At 34.9% G+C, this 24,153-nt stretch overlaps 1 protein-coding gene, 1 non-coding gene and 1 pseudogene across 2 annotated transcripts in view; 1 reads left to right on the plus strand and 2 right to left on the minus strand.

Annotated features, from left to right (window-relative positions):
* The window catches only part of DACH1 (dachshund family transcription factor 1), a 432,819-nt gene that overhangs the window by 320,251 nt on the left and 88,415 nt on the right, over window positions 1-24,153 (minus strand). The gene's annotated exons all lie outside the window — the stretch shown is intronic.
* Window positions 21,310-21,449, minus strand: LOC114232449 (small nucleolar RNA SNORA4). Its single transcript, XR_003618496.2, has one exon. It is a non-coding gene; the product is annotated as a small nucleolar RNA SNORA4 (small nucleolar RNA).
* LOC129149948 (40S ribosomal protein S27-like) lies at window positions 22,378-22,628 on the plus strand (annotated as a pseudogene).

Consider the following 24,153-nt stretch of genomic DNA (forward strand, 5'->3'; position numbering starts at 1 on the left):
CAGGTCAGGGCACATGCTGGGGTTTCAGGCTCAATCTCCAGTAGGGGTTGTGCAGGAGGCAGCCCATCGATGATATATCTCTCTCTCCATCTCCCTTCCTCTCTCTCTAAAAATCAATTTAAAAAAAGACTGATATGAAAAGAGATGATTATAATACAAAGCAATAAGCTTTAGGGTACAACTATAAATAAATAACTTCTTGAAGCACAATATGTTTAATACAAAGATCTGAAATCCATGATTGATTTTCCAAAAGAGATAAATAATCACAACTCTCAGAGCATATTTAGAAAGTTTGCTTTAAACTAAAAAGAACTGAACATCTGATTATCATAGCAATGTCAAATTAGGATATATGCTTGCATAGCTGTTTTCAGTTGTGGGAATGAAGGATCAGGAGAAACACTGGCTCACATAACATTTGTAACAAAAAATGCATACTCTGCCACTGTCTGATTACTTGTTAAGTAAAAATTCAATGCATAAAACATGAGAAATAAGTATTAAAAGTTCCTGTAGACATGTATCACACGTTTGAAGATTTTTGAAAGGGCTCATTATTGACATAAAACAAAAATAGTTTATTTAGCTTAAATAATTAATATTATGCCTCAGTAACTCATAATAAACATGCATTCAATTAAATGTTAAAATATCACTTAAATCAATACATAGTAATTCAAGACTCAGGATCAAAAGAAAAATTAAGAAAAACTATTTTAATGCCTTAAATGCCACAAGCACTAGAGCGAGAGCAATATAAGGAAATTATTTGATTTTTACAACCATTTTCTTTGGGGCTTTAGTAAAATATCATGGACCAGTGGGCAAGTCCTGGCTCTACAGAGTCCTTGCTGTCTAGCCTGAGCAAATCACGTCCCCTCTCTAGGGACCATTTTTCCTAATCCTTGAAATGGGTGCAGTAATACTAATCTCACAGGTCTATTGTTGAGAAGCCAAAATGATTTTTAAAAGTGCTTTGAGAGTAGCAAGTCAGTTATTGGTCATCACAATAGAATTTTTTTATCATGCTTTTCAGGGTGAATCATGCAGATTTAGAAAGATGCAATCTCAGATTCCAAATTAAAGATTTATTTTAAAAAACACATAGAAATGTAAGTCTAAACTAATCTATGTTTCTGTATCTAATAGAAACATAGGTATAAACATAAATATTTAGGACATTTATCTACAATATTGTATGCAGAATTGAGAACCAATATGACAATACCACATATTTTTAAATTGACCACTAAAGACATTGTCACCTGAGAGTAAAACAGTAACCAGGGTTGCAGGTAGTCACTGTTCCTTCTTGGTAGATGCTCAAAGTTTCTTAAACACAATTTAAGGAAGCAGGTCACAAACTGTCCAGGTAGACCGCCATCTTTTCTGTAATAGCCTGGTAAATGCTCATTGTAGGCCAGGTAGGATATGCATATTTATAATAGATTCACCCAAACAGAAATACATGTTCATGTAAATCACCAGCAAATTCACTATTTTAAGCTATTGCTACTATAAAAAGAGACCAGTGAAAAATATCTTTGTAGGGTCCTAAAGAAACATAGGGAGAACTGGAAAACAAAACAACACATTTTCTTCAATGTACAAAAAAAAAAGTCATCTTATATAATAAAAGGGTAATAGGCAAATCGACCGAACAGCAGAACAACCGGTCACTATGATGCTCACTGACCACCAGGGGGCGGATGCTCAACGCAGGAGCTGCCCCCTAATGGTCAGTGTGCTCCCACAGGGGGAGCGCTGCTCAGCCACAAGCTGGGCTGATGGCTGGCAAGTGCAGTGGTGGTGGCGGGAGCCTCTCCCACCTCTGCCACAGTGCTAAGGATGTCCAGGGGCTCCCGGATTGCTAAAGGGCACAGGCAGGGCTGAGGTGAAACCACCATCCCCCACCCCCACCCCACAGTGCATGAATGTCATGCACCAGGCATCTAGTAGACATATAAAGGCCTTCAATGAGAGCAAAGAAATATAAGTACCAATGATATCAGACCTCTGAGAAACACAGTACAACAAATGGAAGTGCAGGTAGGTCCTGAAATCTTATAGAAAATACCCCCACTTGTATCCAGATAATTATTTAAATAATAGCTCGAAATACCTTGAAATGCAATGTTTAATCAAAATAAAATATATCTTCTCTTCCTGAACATGGTACAATTGAACAGGAATGTGTATCTGAATCCTTCATGTGCTTGAGTAAGTTAACAACAAATAAATGAAAACAAGTAGGTATAAATATCTGCAATTTTAAAAGATGACTGAGTGGCATAGAATTTCTCCTAGTAATTCTGTGCCCCTATTGAAGTTTAGATTAGTACACAGCTAATGCCTGCTTTGAAAAAAAGTTATTATGTACCTTCCTTACTGCACACCACTGAACTCCCCCCTCCTGCACATTATGTTGTTGCTGGCCTTTGTCTTTTTTTCCTGTGGTCCTGTTTAAATTCTCACCTTGCTCTGCCCTTGTCATCAAGTCGTTCAAGCACAAAGCAGGGAGCATGGGGAGTGTTTACTCATTTCCCAAGTCCATTATCTTACACATTAATCACTGGTCTGGAACTTTTGGACAATGCTGAATCTGTTACCTTTTTTTTTTTTTTTTCTCCCTTCTGGCTGCTTTACTTGTGAGCCTGACAGTTCACCAGTTTCAAGCTGCACTTACACTTGATGACCTTTTCATCTGATTAACTATTTTTGTCCTTTAAAAAAATAATGTTATGGCATTTATAGTCCAGAGAAGCCAGTAAGAACTTAAATGGGGACGGTGAAACTCTTGTTTTTCAACTAGTGCTTTTTTCTTCGTGGAAAGAGAGACGAAGGCAGATAAATATTTTAAATATTGGTTTGCGCGTCTTTGTTTGTTTGTTGGGACTGAGTTGGTTTTCTCCCAGCCCCATCACTATTATTAAGTGTTATTTTCAAAACAAAACATTAGTGAAAAATTCTGGTTAACTTTGGAAAGCAAATATTTTTAAATTTTAAGGCAAACAAACTGTTTCCTCTTTAAAATCTCCCCAGTTCTTGCACAATATGAAGGACTGTTCTGGGAATCCAAAGTCAAGCTTCAATAATGATTACTAAACCAAGAGAAATAGATGTAAGAAAGCAGGACAGCTGGAGGCTCTTGAACTATAGTTGTCAAAAGATTTGTTTGTGAAACATGCATTTTATTGCCTTGTATGCATGTTATAATGAGGCATGGACAACTGCAACATTACACTTAATGATTGCATTTCTTGTTTCAGCCAGTTTCCTTGTCCTCTTGCAATTAACGTTTTCCCAGATCACCCAAGGCTACTTTGTCAGGGGGGAGAAAAAATCTGAAATCCACATAAATGAGCAATGTCAATAGTTTAGAAAGAGTTTACTTAGAGAACAAAGGGCCCTTATGAGGCACTAGTGAGAAGAAATGGGGAAAAAATGAGTCCTCACAATGTAAGCCTTTTCTTAAAGAGACTTGTTATCAAGCAGTTGAGGATAGTCCCTCAAATCTGCATTAAAATGCATTTCATTCCATTGACTCATTTGCATTAATTTCTCCCTTTATATCTGAAAATGGCTGAATGTCTACCAAACACAATGCCACAGCCTATCACAGGCTACCGTGGCGGCCCCAGGTGCCAATTTACTCCTCTTAGTTCTTTTCATTCTGTTTGCTGATTCTGACAACTGGAGTTCTCCTCTCAGTCCAAGGGACTTTTCAATTGGATTTGCTCGTGGTGACAAAATTGTTGCTTTGCTGAGGGGAGGGGGGTTCTTTGATTGAGCGTCTATCACGCTGCCATGGGAAAGCGAGAGGCGAATGATTCTCAGTGGCTTCTGATTTCCAGTATTTGTTCAGCATTAGGCCCACTTATCTCCAGAAGGAAAAGCAACATGTAGAAAGAAAGTGACAGGCAGAAACACACTCACTGGCTCCTTCATTCTCACTGCCCTCTGTACTCAAACAAGGGGGACCTATCGCACTGAGAGCTCCAGATCAGCCTCACTCAATTATCCCAGTTAATCCTTATAGCTCTATCAAGTAAATATTTCATTACAATTTCAAACAAACAGTCACCCAACCTAATGAAGCAAGAACTCAGAGTGGCAATGTCATAGGACTCGTTACCATCATCAAAGGAAAGGACATAGCCTTGTCTACTAATAATGAAAAAATTGATACTGGCATATTTATGAGCCCAAGAGTGTGTAGTTGTGAGGATTGTGGTTTTTTGTTTTTTTTTTTTTTCTTGGTGCAACTGACCAATTTATCCTTCCCAATACAATTCAATTACCAGAATTCTATTTGTCTTTTTTATTTCCCCTTATTTCTCTCACTTTTTCACCCCAGTCTCTTCATCTTGGTCATCATCTTCATCAACCAGTCAGTCATCAACACACAATACACTTGGCCCATTGAACTATAACATTTCATTTTCATAAATAGAGAATCTTGATATGGCATTTCAAATTTAGGAAATTTATAGATATACAGTGATCGTTCTCATAATCCATTGTCCCTACATCAATGTTATCTTAAACCCTTCATCTTGTATGTCCTTTTATCCTTTATCTTCTATTCTTATACTCTGGGGCAAGAACATTTAAAAATAACTCTCATTTCACCAAATCTTAATAATGTGCAAAAAAAGCTTGAATTGAATAAAGATAAGTAGATTAAGTCCTTAATCAAATGTTGAATTACCTCTATGCTACTCCAACTCTCATTTTAATCCTAATCTTTAGTCCCTTGGGGAATCATTTTTCTTAAATTATTATTTTATCCTTCTTATTAAATATTCTGTCTATAGTCATTATATTTTCACACTTGTATAATTCACGCTATAGGATAGAAGAAGGTACAACATGTAATAGAACAATTTTGCCTGTATTTGTTAAAGTTTACTCAAAGGGGCTCCATGCTATGCAATAAAACATAAATCTCTAGTTAGATGAGGACTACAAACACTTCTCTTTTTCCCCCAATTTAACAATTCAGTGTTGAACTATGCTAATTACTGTTTCTTAGGGAAGTTAGATGAATTGTGTTGGCTTAGTAGGGAATAGTGCATGTTTTCTTTCCTCTGAAATTCTTAAATACTTAACCTCCTTTAAAAATATCACCTAAAATTATTGATTGCTTCCCAAACATTAATGTGCATACAAATTACCTGCTTGGGGGGTGGGGTGGTATTAAAATACAAATTCTACTTCAGTAGATCTAGAGTGTGGACTGGGATTCTGCGTTTTTAAAAGTCACAGGTGTTACTGGTGTTGCTTGTCCCAGGGTCATAGATTGAGAAGCCAGCACCTAACCTACTGTATAGTATTTATAATTTTTATAACAAAATCAAGAGCAGGGGATCCTTAGAAAATTATCAAGATAAAGCCACATGTAATATTATCACATTATTTTGTGAACCTCATTAATAAAAATAGCTAAAACATAGATAATTTCATAGATATGCATGTTAAATATTATGTATGATAAATAAACATCTAATAAAATACTACATGTGGATTTAGGTAAGAATGTTACTATTATTACTAAGTAAGTGGCTATATGCACTTAATTATTGTCAGTTTATCCTTACCATAAACTTAAGGTCTCCATTATTATGTTAATTATATTAATTGTGCAGACCAGAAAACAGACTCAGTGAGGTAAAATAACTGGTCCAAGGTAGGGACTGGACTTTGAATCAGGTATTTCTATAAATGCACTATCAGTTCAGTACAGTTCAAATCAACTTTACTTCTCCCAGGTCATAGGAACAATCTATGGAAACACCTTTATTCATCCAACACATTTTATTGAGGGCCTACAGGGTTCTAGCCACTCTGTTGGGCCATCTGCGCTCAGATGTGAAAAGACAAGTTCCTGCTATTCTAAATGTACAATACAACTGATGAAATGCACAAACCACTGAGCAAGGAAATGTCAGGTATAGGTAGGTACCATGAAAAAACAAAAAAAGATGTAATAGAGATGATGTGACAGAAAATGATTTAGGACTGACAGTCTCAGGAGCAGGTATATTTTCAAAATTTACATTTCAAGTTTGGTATTATTATCGGGCCACATTAACAATGTAATTTTTCTTCATAACTGTAATTCAGATAAAACTAAACATATCACAAATGGCTTATCACTGATATGTAAAACTGTGCTTACAACACAGATATGGAAATAAAAGTTTAAAAACTGCCAACTTTGGGGATCATCTCCCATATATGTTGCTTTAACTGATAACACTCTCTGAGCCCAGTATCATAATCTTCATCATAAACATCAACACTTACCTATCACCTTACTTAATTGACAGTTTTGTTTCAAGCACCTTACATATGTTCACTCATTTAATAATCATGACTGCTTTATTAGGTATTATATAACTGCTAGAGGCCCCAATGCACTAGATTCGTGCAAGGGGCTCGGCCCTTGCAGCCACAGTGGCTTGCCTTGGCCCTCGCAGCCCCAGCTTCGTCCGGAAGGCCATCCGGCTGTCCGGACTCAGTAGCATATTATGCTTTTATTATGATAGATACCCATTTTCCAGATTATAAAACTGAGACAAAGACCATTTCACTAATAAATCCAGATTTTTGTGGTTGGTAAGTGTCAAGGTCAAAATTAAAATCCAGACAATTGGGTTCTATTTTGCCTTAACATTTTGCCTCACTGCCTCTCATTCTTCTTTATAAAATATGAAAGTTACAGTCTATTTCAAAATTTTCTATTTTCATAAATGTTAAAACCCTATGATACTGATTTGAAATGTAAAGTATGAGAGGTCAAACTGCAGTTCAGCCTGTTTGGTTATGTTTTTGTGTTTAGTTGGAATACTTAAGTGCTTAATATTATGCAGACCTCTGATCAAAGTTACACCAAACTTAATGGAGATTCTGCATTCTTTCCTTTATGTAACTTTGCACACAGGATTACATTTACAAATGGTAAACCTCATAATTGTTGATTAAAATAAATAGACAGGAATATCATTTATCAAGGCGTATGCTCAGCAGAAAATACTAATCAAAACAGTTGACACATCTTTTTTTAATTTAATGCAATTGTGGATTTAAAATACAAATTAACCTTTTAATAACATTTAGGAGCAAAAACACCTTCCGTTGCCTTATTACAAAATAGTTCACTCACTAATCAATTTATTTATCAAACATTTATTGAACATGTACATTGTGTACAACATTCTTAGGCATTAGGGTTTTTGACTGGGGAGCAAATACCAGTGTATGGAACACTAAAAAATATGTATGATTTAAGTAAAAATATCATTACAACTATAAATAATAATATTAATAATTAGTTGCCTTTATGTGCACTTAACTTTTAACTAATTGTATTCTCACCACAATAGTCAAACTCCCCATCATTATATTGTTACATTACACACAAAAAAAAACAACTATAACATATATACTGAGTGGCCAGATTATTATGATCTCTGAACACATAATAATCTGGCCACTCAGTGTATATCCTATATAATAAAAGGCTAATATGCAAATTGTCCCCTTGACCAGGAGTTCAACCAGCAGGCAGGCCGGCCAACTGCCCATATCCCCTCCCCCTGGCCAGGATGGCCGGACCCGACCCATGCATGAATTCATGCACTGGGCCTCTAATATACACACACACACACACACACACACACACACACACACACAAACACACACACACTCATACACACACTGAGTGGCCAGATTTTTATGCATTCACAGATCATAATAATCTGGCCACTCAGTGTACACACGTCCTACTCAAAGAATTATAATACAGAGAATTTAGATAAAACTGTAAATGTTCTAAGTTAAATAAAGAAAAATCTCAATTAAAGCACAAAATAATATTAAGGGCCCGCAAAATTTCCAATCTGAAAATAAGAAGTGAAAGTAATGATGAGGTCTCAGTATGTTATTTGCCTTAGGATCTAGTTCACCAGGTCTGAGCTTCCTTGGTTTCACTGCACACATCTAATAATTGCCTGATCTAGTACTGTGCTTACAGTGGTGCTCAAAAAATATATACTCAATACATAAAAGGTCCCATTTTACTTCTTTACTTTTTAGGGTTTGAAGATATGCCAATGTAGTAAATATCTGCCTACTCCATCTCTACTAAAAGAATTCTCTATAAGCTGATTTCTTAGACATCTTTTTTTAAAAATATATTTTATTGATTTTTTACAGAGAGGAAGAGAGAGGGACAGAGAGTTAGAAACATCAATGAGAGAGAAACATCGATCAGCTGCCTCCTGCACACCTCCTACTAAGGATGTGCCCGCAACCAAGGTACATGCCCTCGACCGGAATCGAACCTGGGACCCTTGAGTCTGCAGGACGACGCTCTATCCACTGAGCCAAACCGGTTTTGGCTGATTTCTTAGACATCTTGACAACTGTTTACATCTTGAATTGTGTTGGTCTATTGGTTATAGCAAAAACACAGTAATTGATTATCTTTTTATTTTTTTAAATCATTATTGTTAAAAGCATTACATATGTCCCCTTTTTTTCTCCAATTGACCCCTTATTGCCTGCCCCTACTGTCCCCCCGACCCCAGACCTTCACCACCCTATTGTCTGTGTCCATGGGTTATGCATATATGCATACGAGTTCTTTGGTTGATCTCTTCCCACTGGCCCACCCACACCCACCTTCCCTATGAGATTCCACATGATTATCTTTTTAAATCTTTAACCATGCCTTCTTTTTTTTTTCCACTGAATCCTCTCTTTTTTTCCTTAAAACTAAATATTACTCATGGTTTCATTCTTAGCACTTCCCTTTCTCTCTAAGTCATCATATCCAAGAGTTCCCATCCATTCTAATTTCCAAATTTCAACTGAGGTAATAAGTGGTCCCAACTAATATCAATACAGTTAACTAACTGGATATCACCACTTGGCTATTCCACAGTTCTCACAAATATAACAGTTCCATGTATTTGTCAACATTCCCCAAATCTGTTCCTCCTTTTTCATTTCCTCCCTGCTGCACCATCCCAAGTCATTCCAGCCAGGTATTTAAAAGACATTAATTTTTGTTTTTCTTTTTACTTCACCTGTTCTGTCCATCCTCTCCCACCAACACACATCTGATCTGTATTCAAATTCCATTATTTCTACCCCTGAAGACACTGTCACATGCATTTCCTCCTCTCCACATCTGTGCTCATGTCTCAGTAAAGGTCCGATGTATTATCTACATGGGTTGGTATAAGAGTCTTTTAACTAGCCTTCTTGCATCATTTGTATACTTCACTTCTCAATTTGTCCCCTATTTGGCTGTTAGGCTTTTACTTATACCGTGCAAACTTGGTTGTGTAATGTGCTGTCTTAAAAACCTTTCTCATAAGTAAAATTTCCTCATCACTTTCAGACTGTAACCCAAAGTCAAAGTCAGTGGTGGAGATGAGAGTCTTTCCGATCCGCCTATCACTCAGCCCATCTTTAAACAGCAATAATAACAGTCGTCATTGTATGTGCCTGGCACTGTTGGGATGCTTTCAAAAGCTATCTTATTTACCCCTGATATCATCCTTAGGAAATGGGTTTTAAGACACATCCCCCCCCAGTTTTACAAGTAATGTTTCTAGAGAAACTAATGTATCTAAAATCACAGGATTAGAGAGTGACAGAGCTAGGGCCTGACTAACTCTATAGGTTCTGACTAACTCTAAAGTCCTTATTCATAGAAACCACTATCCTACTATCTCCTTCAAATTCCCTCCCCACTTTCCTCTCCCACTCCCTCTCCCACTCCCTCTCCACCCTCTTTCCTGTGGGCTATCAGCTCTAGCAGTTTTTAATCCTGGAAGCACACATTAGAATCCATAATCACCTGCGAAGTAGCCTGGCTTCACTCACCCCTTGAGATTTCTATTTAGTTAGTGTGACATGAGGTCTGGGCATCAGTATTTTATAACAGCAGCCCAGGATTTTCTAAGGTGCAGCCAAGTTTGAGACCTACTGCCTAGCAAAACTAAATTACACATAGCTGCCTCAAACATCATGTAACTTCTGATGTTACAGGACATTATCCCTGATCCCAGTGAATGTAGTAATTTTTCCACAGGTAATTGTTTCTACTGGATGTTTGAGCTTTCTGTAGTTAGAAGTCATAGCTCACTTAAATTTATGACTGATGTAATTGGCAGGCAGTAGGCTCGCAATAATAACTTGTATGACTTGTTGATTGTTCTTACAAATACTTTATAGGAATTAATAACATTAGTACTAAAATGTAATATTTTAAAGTTTCTTAAATTTTTCAGAGCCTAAGAAAGAATAAAAACCCTGAAGGTAAAAAAAAAAAAAAAAAGAAGTATGTATTTTTATTGATTTCAGAGAAGAAAAGAGAGGGAGAGACAGAAACATCAATGATGAGAGAGAATCATTGATCAGCTGCCTCCTGCACACCCCCTACTAGGGATCAAGCCCACAACCTGGGTATGTGCCCTTGACAGGAATAGAACCCTGGACCCTTCAGTCAGCAGGCTGACCCTCTATCCACTGAGGCAAGCCGGCTAGGGCAAAAAAAAATTAATATATGAAATTATTTACACATAGAAAGTATTTACCTGAGAAAGTATTAAAATCATTTTTTCAAAGTGTTGTAGTGAGTAGTATCCTGCAGAATGCATGCGAAAAATTATAGAGTTCAATACTAAAGTCAACAGAGAGATCTTATTCTCCAGTTAACATCCTCCTTTTCTCCAATGAAGCTGGCCTTAGACAACACTACACCATTATGCAGCTGCCATTTTCCCCCTGGTGACACTACATTTTCCTAATGGTTAATTACTTAATGATTGGGAGATTTAAAAACCATACTACTTGACCATTAAAATATCATACTATTTAACACTATTTATCAGTAAATTAACTTAATGTTATCGATACAATGAGTTAAGTTTCTACTATTATATAAGTTATACCTATAATTTTTAAGAAAAGAGAAATTTTGGAGGCTTCCTTACATAAGAATTATTAAAACTTTAATAAGAATTGAAAACTTCTCTGTCTCTGTTATTATGTGGAAAAAATCTAAGTAATAGTATTTCAAGGGGTGATCCGATGGGGGCATAAAATACATAAGAATATAAAGAGAATCTGAATGCTCACATAATAAAAATTAATCATGGTGAATTGCTGTGGGGAGAATCATACACTTGACCCACATTGAAGACTGAAATATTAATCCATTTCTATGACAGAGATCAAGCTTCAGAGTCGCTTTTTATCCTCCTCATAATAGAAGCAACAGTTGTAAACCATAATGTTATAGTTCAAACAATGCCCCCCCGAAGACTTCAAATTTATTATAGCATTCATCTCCAAGACAAAAGACCTGGTGTAGGAAAAAAGCTCTTTTAGCAAAAAGCATGGTTGTTATTTATGGCTCAGATGCAAAGAATGAGTTTGGGGAATTTATCAGAGATGAAGGTATGAAATGTTTTAGCTTGTTCTTCTCTTTCTAATCCATAAACCATTTTCTCAGCCACCCAAGTGAATTCTAATGGAACAGAAATGATGAAATAATATTTTCCTAGCCCTTTAACACTTTTTCTTCTGTGGAAGTTTCAGTGAGAGGAGAAGAATATGATTTCATAAAATTAAGAATATTTCAAGCAGCATTTAAGTATTATATTCTAATAATATATAATTTAGTCTCCCAAGCAAAATTTAGTATTTTTATGATAGTTTAGTTTTTATGTGTTTAATTCTTATAATTCATATTATTACTATTGTCATTATATTGGCTGTCATATAGAATTTTAAGACAAGTATATGTTTATTAAAATCATTTCACTAATATTAGCCCTGGTTATTGTCTCTAAAATCTTAATGACTCAATAATGATACTGGATCTTTTTTTTAAAACTCTTAATCATTAGATATATCTGCATATCACGCTTCTTGAAATAAGAACATGCCATAATCAAAACAATGATGACTTACAGATTACCTATTGTCCATCCTCTCTTTTTGGCATGAGCATAAAGGCCATAAAAGGCATGTCTACTCCCCTAATGACCAGCCAGGGAATAGCTCTGTGCAGGTAGGAAGGTGTGAAATATGCCAGGATATAATGAAATTTCATTTTTATACTTATATATTGTTTCTCTAAGATAAAAGCATATTCAATAAAAATGATTGGGGGGAAATATCAAATGTATTGACTTTTCCCTCAAGAAAGTAAACTGCTTACAGTTTTGCCAGTTTCAAGTGTGTTTTAAGAAAGTCCCATGGTCCTGAGCACAATGAGTGAGCTATACAGATGCCATTTGTTGTTTTCTTTCTTAATTCAAAAAAGGACAGGTAATTTTAGAACAAAATAAGGCAGCTGGAATAAAATATGGAATAATCTTTAAGCCAAAAACCCTTCCTGGCATTGTTTGATAGATGTTATACTACTTCTATTGTTTGCCAAATTCCATTTCAATTGCTCAAACAGCTCAAGGAAAATGTGGTCTCTATCTGGACAGTTTTTTAACATCATAATTAGTGGAATTAAGAACAATCCACCAGTCAGTTATCAGACACCAGCCACTTCCAGTGTACATTTGCTGAGTATTGGTGCTTTTCGTCTTAGTTTTCATACTATAAATTCTTTGCCACAATTTTCATCTGTATTAGACTACTTTAGCTTGACATTGAAATAAAAGTTAATCAGTTTCTATGGTGACCTGTACATTAAACATTGCAGTCCCTTCAGACTTGTAAATACATTGCAACTTAGTATTCAGAATGCAATGTATATAAGCATTCAGTACAAATAGTGTGAGTTTGTTTGAAGTTAAGATAGAATAGGGACTTGAGCCAGATGTCAAAATTCATTCGAATATGCAGTGTCAGTGAAAGATATTCTAAATTTGATATCTATGTGCCTTATATTCATCATATTTAAAGCTATACTTCTTTCTAATTTTTTTCTAACATCTTTAATGTTAGAAACAAACGCTCTACAAAAATATATCTTAATCTTCTAGGCTCAATTTAAGTACAAACTGCTAAAAATATACAGTTCCATTTAGCCCATAAATTGTACTCTTTCTCTCTAAAATAGTGGTTCTCAAACTTTTGTGTGCAATAGAAACACCTGTGGAACAACTTTAAAAAATATGCATTTCTCATTTCCACCTCCAGAGTGTGAAATTCAGTATATTTAGGATGAGACCAGTGAATCTACACTGTTATAAAGCACCCTAGTTGATACTGATGTTTTCTTTGTTAGGGTCACTTTTATAAAAAACAGAATGTAAATTGGATGCTCTTCTACCAAATGTAGAAAAAAAAAATACTTTTAAGTTATCAAGTTATCAGCATACCATGATTTTAGTACTCTTGTGAAAAAATATTCCTTATCCTGAGGGTATAAAAATGACACTACTCTGATTTTAACTTCTTTGGAGAAATAAATTATAATATTCAGAAAGAAATATTCAAGAAATACTAAATATGTTGGTTATTGATTTAAATTAATAACATGTGACAAGATCCTATGCATAAAGACCTTTCACAAAAAAGCAGATGATCTACATGAAAAAAGAGACTAAATTTTACTATCTAATATTTTCTACAGACAATAGTCTTTCTCTATCATAGGAAAGGCAAGCTGTAATACATTATGCTTTGGGATTCTAATCAAAAACCTATAAACAATGTATAACTTACAAATGCCCTTCAGTGCATTAGAATACTTTTAGTACAGCTTTAAAATTTTAAATCAATCCTGCCATTCACTCCATATTATTTATCTTCAATTTCTCCATATTTTAAATGTCACTGTGTCACATTAAGTAATAAAAAGTTTAAAAGATTATAACCTGAACTTGGCAGATATTCACTTTCATTATCAGGCTTAAAATCCTTGCCTTCTTACATTTTCCCTACCAAAGAGAGACTTACTTCTGGCTTTTGTTGATTCCATTCTTGGATGCACTGGAATCTTTGCATTTGTTGAACAACCTAAAATAACATTGTGTTGTTTTAAATCAATTCTTACAGTAAGTTAATAGCATTTAAAGCATTTTATTCTTAATCACACCCTTTTGTCACCTATTTTAAAAACTATATTCTGCTGGTCTAAATAATCCTTTAATTTTATCAGTTATATCATTTATATGTCCCTTAATCCAGTAACATTTCATTTTCTCCAACCTGAAGCTCCAAATGAAAATAAAGAAGGCTCCAAATGAAAATAAAATTGATTTTCATACGTGCTATAAGAACAAATTCTAACTAAGTTATATAAGAGGCTTTCTTATAAGAAAATGATCTATACCAAAATATGCTTGGGTGGTAAATGAAATTCATTTTCTCAAAATGTACCCCAAAAGTATGTGTTGTTTTCATTAACTTTTCCCCCTCGTAATGGCAATATGAATCTCTATTAACTAAAACTAGTAAAATCCATGTAAATATTAGCAATTCAGGACTGAGAATTTTATGGGAACAAAACTATGGGCAGAATAGCCAGGTGCCTCTGTCCAATAGAATACAGATCTTTCCTTGACTACATGGTTTTTGCTATAACACTACTCTCATTAGATTGGAATTTGTGTTAACTTCCCTGTACCAGGACTTACTAATAGGATTGGTAGCAATTATTATACTGAAATGAAATCAGCACAAACTATTAGATCTGTTTAAACAAGTTAAAAATAAACCTTGATTAAATGTTCTTTTATAAGAAGCTGCTCATTAGGGCTACATGGCCTTCAGAAAAATTGGTGTTTCATTAACATCAAAGAATGTATTGCATTTAAACTCCCTAGCCTAAAAAGTTATGTATAAAATAAAGTTTTAAAAATATCTTAGATAATGAAATTTTAGAAAATATCTTATGATTCTTAGTTTAGTAAAAAGACATATATTCTTAAAATTAAGAAGTATTAATAATGAGGTTACAAAGAAAAACACCACCAAAAACAATAGTAAGCAAAACAAAAAAAATCAGAAACCTTTGCCAGAACGATCAAATGATAAATTTCCTCTAAGTTGAGATGTAACTCTGCTGCAAAATATTTGAATTAAAAGGACATGTGGAACCCTGTTCAGGTACCTCAGTTGGTTAGAGCATTGTCCCAATATGCCAAGGCTGCAGGTTCCATCCCAGGTCAGGTCACATACAAGAATCAACAATGAATGCGTAAATAAGTGGAACAACAAATCTGTTTCTCTTTCTCTCTCTCTCTCTCTCTCTCTCTCTCTCTCTCTCTCTCTCTCTAATTAATAAAAATAATACTTTATAAAGGTCATGGGGTTATTTAACTCAAACCCACTTTTACAATAAATCAGCAACTTTTGAACCATAGTACTAGTACTTACAGAACTCTAGAAAGTAGAAGTATACCATTCTAGAATGCAGAAATAACCCCCCCTTATAACAATGAATCAGTAAACTATTATAACCTGACTTGGTGGAAATTATTGTTTGTGATAGATAACTTAAAACAATTAAGATGTAGTGCTGGTAAATGTTAACTATATGGCCTACAAACTTATAGAAAGAATGGGATGAAATTTTTGTAATTTTCCAACTTCCTATCTCCAAACCACTTAAGGGCTCGTGCACACACACACACACACACACACACACACACACACACACATTATCCCACCAGGATAAATTAAATATTAGTTACATAATCATAAAAGTTGTATAAATGTGGACATCATCTCTATGGTTGAGGATAAGTAAAGGTTGAAGAAAACTTACAGGTTTGAAAGGCCAACTGAATTATCAAAGATAATGAAATTCACAAAAACTAACTAGAGTTAACAACAAATTGTTCCATTTAAAAAGTATAATTTAGGGCAGTTTTCAAGGTGTTTTTTTATTTAATTTTTCTGAACAGTATATGTATTTTTATTCTGAACAAACCATACAATAATTAGTATTATAATTTAATCTCTTTATATAGACTGATCTTCTCTACAGTATACTTGCCTCCTTGCCTACACAGGTATATGAATATGTTCTGTTTGTTGTTGTTTTTTAAGGAAACAAACCTTCTCGTTTAAGTAATTAAGATTCCTTAATTAAACGTACTAAGGGCATGGACAATGAAGTCTTTATAAATCTGTGAGCATGCCTAAAAGCAACAAAATCACACTTTTGTTAAGCGTTTGTGTGTATTTTGCACAATTTTTAAAAGTTTAACCTCTGTAGATCAATGTGCTTCCTTAAAAGACTTTAATAAATTAAAGTGCAGAGAGCTTTTTTTCACCAGGCAGAAAAAGCTGATGAGACAGGTTTAGTTTAATCTCAGGCAATAGAAGTCATTAACCATTCTCTCAGGGATTAAAATATAGCTTGCCCTTTTCTTCTCTCACTTATCATTAGCATCACTTTAATCTCCTAGCGTTTCACACTGCTATTTTAATCATTACTTACTGCCTTTTGACAAGTGCAGAACATGCTTTTTCTCATTGAGGCAATATCCTGGTTTTAGCTGACAAATGTAGGACATAATGTAAAAATATCAAAGTGACATCTCTTAAACACACCTTCATCATAAAAATCTCTAAAGTTACAATATTCCTTTGTCTAGTATTTCCATGAAAATTATCACTTGAAAGGTTTATATCTTAAACAAAGAGAAAAAGTTTCTTCTAAAAACAACAAAATCTAGCTTACAAAAAAATATTAAACTGTTTACATGAGATCCAAATATGTGTACGTAAGTATTATTCTTTCTAAAATAGTCAGGAACTTCCAAGTATTTACAAAAGCAGTCTGTCGTTTTAAAATAACTTTAATAACAACATATACAATATTGAAATGGCTACTCCATTTGATGCTTTGTAATCACATACATCTTAGGTTGAATCAAAACAAAATACTATCAGGATTATGCCTAATTCTATTATCTCAATAATACTCACCACTTCACCGAAGATCAATAAGTATTATATAATACTTAAAAGAAAATATACATGGAAATAATAGTTACAACTATATTAATATATATCTTCTGAAAATCTATTGCAAGTGTTACAACTGATCTTGTTTCTACATTTTCTAAACTGTTATTTTAGTTAAAAATAAAAACCATATGATGTTTATTAATGTTCTTTTATCTCATGACATGTAGTTTAATTTATGCAATCTCATTAATCTAATCTGCCTAAATCTGAAGTGGATAACAAATTTGGCATAAATCTTTTGGGATTTAGGAATTTAAGTTTCATATTGTCTTTAGATATAAGTATTATAAATAGAAGTATATATTCTAGCATCTTTATATTATTCCATTTTAACTCCAAAGTAAACTAATGAAATATTTGGTAATTAACCAAATCTGACTTTTAAAACCAAAGCACCAATTTTTGGTAACGATCACTCACACTTGGCCCCAAGCCCTTTAATCTAGTCCATCTGTAATGATCTCATAGTACTTTCAACCATTATTTAGCTGTTAGAAGAAAAAATATGTCTCACTATATGTTTCGACAATAAAATCCCTTCTTAAGCTTTACAAAGCAGAACAATTCATTATTTGATCTCTTTCCAGGTTCAAAGTCTGTCTTATTACAGTACTTCAAAGAAATATGTAATCAAAGACAAACAGCTGTGAAAACAATCTTTTATTACTTTATTATCATTGAGGACATATCTGTAGAGTAAACCAATGGAAATGGCATACAAATAATCTCTATTATGTTTGTTGTTTTGCATTTGTTCACAAACTGTGCACATTTATCTTTAAAGTTTAATATTATTTCCTATAAATAGAGTAATGGAACAGTCCAGTCACCCTATTGTCTGTCAAAAAAAAAAAGCAACACACAAAAAAACCAAAAACATAAAAACAATGACAACAGCAAAGAGTGAGCTGCTTTAATGTCAAACAAGTGTTTTTAAAAAACAAATTTTCAAAATGATATTCAGTGATATGACTCTCTGGGTTAACATTACTCTCAAGTAAAATCATATTTTCTGATGCTTACACTAATCAGTGAGAATTTCAGAATTGTTCAAGTACAAATTAGTATACATAACTAAAAGTATACATCAAATGTACCACTTGCCCTTTACTTTGAAAACGGACACAAAATCAAGCAATTACTTTATAAGGCAGTAGTTGCATTGCCCAGTTCATTCCCATATGTTATGTACCACGCAATAACCTGGTCATGTCTTTACTTCTTAGAATGGAGGGTTTCTCTCACTAACACGCAAATAGACTGGACCATGTAACCTAAAGTGTTCCTTGGATGGGAAGACTCCCTTCATCTGCAAGTGTCAGAGTGGAAGTGATGATGTTCTGCTGCCCATTACAATAGGAAACATGTGGAGGCAGAAGAAGCAAGCATCTTTTGAGGACACACTATAGGATAGAAACCTTATCGGTTATGCCATTGTTCTGGCACTGTATCTCTGATGAAGGCATCACTGTCCATATTTTACAGATGCGGAATATTAAAAAGCTGAAAACCTTTAACTCACGGCTGGGTTAACCTAACTCTAAAATCAGCTTGCACTTTGTAGGAGACCCAGCGCCCTCCGTTCCAGAGCAAACTTGCCAGGCACTGGTCCTCCACTGCTCTTGAGGCACTGCATGCTAACAAACCCAGCTTTCCTTCACAAGACTCTAAGGCATAAGAGGGGACAAAATGGGTCACTACAACTCTCTACAAAATTAAATTGGTGATTCATCAACAGAGGCCACAATTAGAAAGAGCATTGTCTCTAGGTCTCTACAAACATATCCGCTAGGCCAGGAGAAGTGTGGAATCTATGCTATTGCTTTCATTAAAAGATATGGCTGCCCTGGCCGTTGTGGCTCAGTTGGTTGGACATTGTCCCTGTGCGCCAGGAGGTTGCAAGTTCGATTAAGGTCTAAAGGGCACGTGCCTGGGTTGTGGGCCTGGTGGGGGGCGTGCAGGAGGGAGCCCATGGATGTTCACTTTCACATGGATGTTTCTCTTTCTGTCCCACTCCTTTCCTTTCTCTTTAAAAAGAAAAAGTCAATAAACTGTTCTAAAAAAAAAAAAAAAAAAGGATATGGCTGAAGGAAGCTGCAAATGTGCTACCTCACACTGACAAACTGAAAAAATGGACAGACAACAATCATAAGCATGGCGCTATGGCCACAGAGTCAAACCAGGTCATTAAGTCTAAGACATGAATTTTAAAAGATAATGGTATGTCCACTTCATTTTCTGCTGTCTCAGTATAATCATGAAAAGTTTTAATATCTTGGTACTGATGTAAAAGTCTCTTTCCATAAATATAGATGTATAAGGACATGTACATACATACACATTCATACAAAAACACACATATATTAGTTACGCTATAGTAAGTTATTTATGTAACATGGTGCGCAGTTGAAAAAGTGATTCTGAACTTAATATAATTATGCAGACTTTTGTCTATTTTAATAAGGATATAGGATAGCCACTTAGAGAAAGAAAAAAAAAAACAACGAAAGCAACAATAAATAGTATAGAGAGAGGATTTAATTAAAAATTTTGTTGCAGGTAAACTAAGCTAAAATCATATTAGCATAAACATTATATTCTCTATTTTACATAACAATATAAAATACAAAATTCCTAGAGACTCTGGTCAGCCAAGTGAAGGGATAATGTAGGAAATGAATTGCTTTCTTGAAACCCTGATCCTTCATAGTACAACTTGATTCGGTTTTACTGGTTACTAAATAAACAGTATCAGAATTGAAAATGCATTTAATGCATGACTCAATTTCCATAAAAGTTAATTTCCTGACTTTTCAGTTTGATTGCATCAGAAGTTACTCAGTAAAAGAGGGCAAAACAAAGCCAGTCACTCCTGCTTTGAAATAATTAAGCAGTAATTTGACCAAACATTTCCTTCCTTCCTGTGTATTTCTCAAAGTCACTATTACACTTCAAATCTTAGCAGAAATATTTTTAATGGGCACAATCAATAAGGGAAATAAATAGCCCATAGTAAAATATTTCACAATCAGTGTTGGCAACAGCATCATGAGACCACTTTTAACTGCTGTTTCTAGGATGTATTTGAGATAAGCTTTTGGTTTTCAGGCTTTAGAATGATCTTATTACAGAAGTGAGAGTAACCGTCACCAATTTTCACACACAAGCTCAATATATAATTCAGTTAATTAATATGGGACACAACCTGTGGAAAATTAACTAAATAGGACACTGTTATAACTTTAAATGTTACTTTAATGCAGTTAACATATTGATTTTAAAAATCAGATTGTTTAATGCTATTCCAGAAAAAAAGAAATATCAGTCTTTGAATTCTGAGGGTCCCAGATCATTTGTCTTAATTAAAACTCTATCCATCATTCACAAAATTATGTGAAACTATCATGTATAGCCTTTGCCTTTTAACTATTTTGAGAGCAACTTCTTACCTATGATTTCATTTCATTACTGAACAAAATTAAAAAGTACATTCCAATCCCCCTTGCCCAGATTGAAAAACTGGTATTTATTCTACCCCCCAATAAACCCTGCTATTGTTTTTACTTTGCAACTTAACTAACTTTTTTTTAGTCATTATCGTTCACCTCTGCTAAATGACTTTTCATCTGACTTGACCTGTACATCTTGTTTTCCTTCATCACTCCCCACTCCCACTCCATCTCAGAAATCTCAAAGCCTCTTGGCCTGTGATCCAAACATCTGATATGCACCCTCAAAGCTCCCATGCACTATTTTTCTATCTTAATGATCAACCAAAATTTTACTACTGATTCTCTCAGCCTCCCATAACTCTTGTCATCAGTCTCTTGTCCCTCTGTTTACAACAATCATCCAATGGTTATTTTCAGGTACAGTTCTGTTAACGGAGGAAAGGTGAGCTCAGAGAGCATCTGTGTACACCTTCTTCCGGGAGGCAGTGCCTTGTAGTGGAGACAGCCAGACAGTCAGGACTCGTAGCCTGTCTCCACCAAGCAGCTTTGTAACTTGAACAATGAGTCTCAGTTTCCTCAATCATGAAATGGAAACAATGATATCTACATCATAGGGATATTATAAAGATTAAATGGACAACATTTTCTAATTTTTCATGATACAGTGTAGGTGCTAATCAAACTTAGTATCATTTCTCATATTCTAGGAAATTGTGTGCCAAAAAGAAGTATTCTCAATTACAATATCCTAGATCTTTAACAATCCATGTAAATCCATATAAATGACAGTATATGTCCATCATTTAAAACACAAACATTGATCCAAACATGTGGGTTGGGGCTACATTTTTCCTTAAGTTGTTTTTTTGTTTGTTTGTTTGTTTTTAATGTAGGCCACAAAATAGTAATGGGCTATATGTTTAGTGATATGACCCACTGCGGAGTGTGGTCTTTATTCTCCCAAAGAGCCTAAGTTGGTAAAGGGTTGTTTTTTTACTAGACAACCTATAGAAGACTTGCTGATCTCTGCCAAGTATTTAAAATTTTAAATATTTATGTATAATATTTCCCCCATACTACACATTGATTGTCAGTATATATGAATTATTAAATTAATTTATTATATAATAAAATTTTTAGAATGCAAATGGACCTTATGAATTAATTAGTTAATCCTCTCGGTTTACAAATGAGAACCCTTCATTCGAATAGATTGCTCAGCCAGTAACAGTCAGTAATAGAAGCCGAATTTTTGACAATGCACTTATTTTTCTATTTTTTAATACTTTGATTTTTATATAACTCAAATGCAATATTAAAGATATATATTTTACTCATCTTCTCCTTTGACTATAGAGCAAATGATAGAGAAATTAACTCATTTGTTTTCAAATTTTCCCTCACTGACCAATGGGAGCACTCACTAGTTCTTTAATTAACAGTCTATGGATTATAGTTCTGTAATGTTGACCAAATGTCTCCAATTTAAAGAAAAGTTAAAGTGGAAAAATTTAGTAAAAATCCTAGCTTTCAAATGACATAACTTGTTTTTTTATAATAAAGTTTATTCATGATTCATATTTATTCTTATACTAAAAATAAATAAATGGAATCTGCAACTTTTTCTCTATTGTGTATGTATGCAAAAACCATCTCTCTCTTAAGATACATAGCAACATTTTCTGAGAACTGTTTATATTTATCAAGTCCATGTTTAGATTATTTCTAAAATATATAACTTGGAAACAAAAAAATTTGCCTGATTATACTCCATAGGATTATTATTCTAGGAGGAATACTGGTCTAACATGCCTTTTATTTGTCAGGTGATTACTAAAAGAAGGTATATAGTAGAAAATTTGAGTATTATGTGATATTTTAATTGTGGTACTTCAAATCGATTTAGAAAAGGAAGGTGGTGCCTTTCTGGTGGTGATGACCTCCCCATGATAAAATGCCTCACGCTAAGGATCTCCTTCATCCCTCTCCAGAGAGGAGAGGAGGAAAAACAAGTAGTGCCTGGTGCAGAGCCCCGATTCCTGCTTCATGGATGTGAAATGCCAAGGATGCTATAAAGTCACCACCATCATTAGCCATGCACAATCAGTAGTTTTGTGTGTTGGTTGTTCCACTCTTCTCTGTCAGCCAACAGGAGGAAAAGCAAGACTTACAGAAGGATACTCCTTCAGAAGGAAGCAGCACTAAAAGACCTTTAAATCAAGATGAGTGGCAAACCATCCCAATAAACACATTTTGGATAGAAGAAGAAGAAGAAGAAGAAGAAGAAGAAGAAGAAGAAGAAGAAGAAGAAGAAGAAGAAGAAGGAGAAGGAGAAGGAGGAGGAGGAGGAGGAGGAGGAGGAGGAGGAGGAGGAGGAGGAGGAGGAGGAGAAGGAGAAGGAGAAGGAGAAGGAGAAGGAGAAGGAGAAGGAGAAGGAGAAGGAGAAGGAGAAGGAGAAGAGGAGGAGGAAGAGGAGGAGGAGGAGGAAGAGGAAGAGGAAGAAGAAGAAGAAGAAGAAGAGGAAGAAGAAGAAGAAGAAGAAGAAGAAGAAGAAGAAGAAGAAGAAAAAAGAAAGAAAGAAAGAAAGAAAGAAAGAAAGAAAGAAAGAAAGAAAGAAAGAAAGAAAGAAAGAAAAGGAAGGTGCTCTTATCTTTCAGCAAAACTTGAATGCCATTTTACAAAATTTAGCTTTGATTATTTGTGTGTTTTTTTATTCTGTCCCATCTAATTGACACTTTCTTAGAGTTATATATATACTAAAGTACCAAAAAGTGACATATAAGGCAATGGGTTAAATACATAAAACAAGAATGAACCAGAGAAAAAGTTTTGAGAGTTACATTTTGTATTTTAGAAAAAAAACATAACCTCACTCACAGATATCCTATATAATAAAAGGCTAATATGCAAATAGATTGAATGGCAGAATGACCAGTCACTATGACGTGCACTGACCACCAGGGAGCAGGCGCTCAATGCAGGAGCGGCCCCTGGTGGTCAGTGAGCTCCCACAGGGTAAGCACCCACCGCTCAGCCAGAAGCCGGGCTCATGGCTGGCAAGCGCAGCAGCAGTGGCTGGAGCCTCTCCTGCCTCTGTGGTAGCGCTAAGGATGTCCAACTAAGGGCTTAGGCCCACTCCCTAGTGGGCCCAAGCTGTCAGTTGGACATCCCCCAAGGGCTCCTGGACTGCAAGAGGGTGCAGGCCGGGCTGAGGGAGCCCTCCCTTCCCGAGTGCACAAATTTTGTGCACCAGGCCTCTAGTTTGAAAATAAACAACTATAGAAAGTAGGATGCAGAAGATGCAAGGTTAAACATACTCTGGTTAAGGCATGTCAATTTCCCAGACTCTGCTTGTACTGAAGAATCCTTACAGAGTGCTGTGCATACAATCCAGATCATATTAACAGCTCAGCTGATGAGCATAACATTTTGTGAGCCATAAAATTTCTTGTTTCCTATCCATTTCTCTTCCTTTTCCCCTTTATTTCCAGATAACTGCTTAAAAACTCAGCAAAATATTTCCCTGTCTCTTTCTTTCCCATTCTGACCACCTCTTCTCAACGGAATCAACCTATTTTGTGTTTCCACTTGTGCTACTCTCAATTTTTGAACACACACACTGAATTATACAGACTAATGTCTTTCCCCAACTAAACTGTGAGTTTCCTGAGAACAAGATATCTTTTATGCATCTCTGGAAAACTCTCGTCTATTTTAGTGCCTGGAACAG

The sequence above is a fragment of the Eptesicus fuscus genome, chromosome 8 (genome assembly GCF_027574615.1).
Source record: "Eptesicus fuscus isolate TK198812 chromosome 8, DD_ASM_mEF_20220401, whole genome shotgun sequence".
In the NCBI taxonomy this organism is placed as follows: domain Eukaryota; kingdom Metazoa; phylum Chordata; class Mammalia; order Chiroptera; family Vespertilionidae; genus Eptesicus; species Eptesicus fuscus.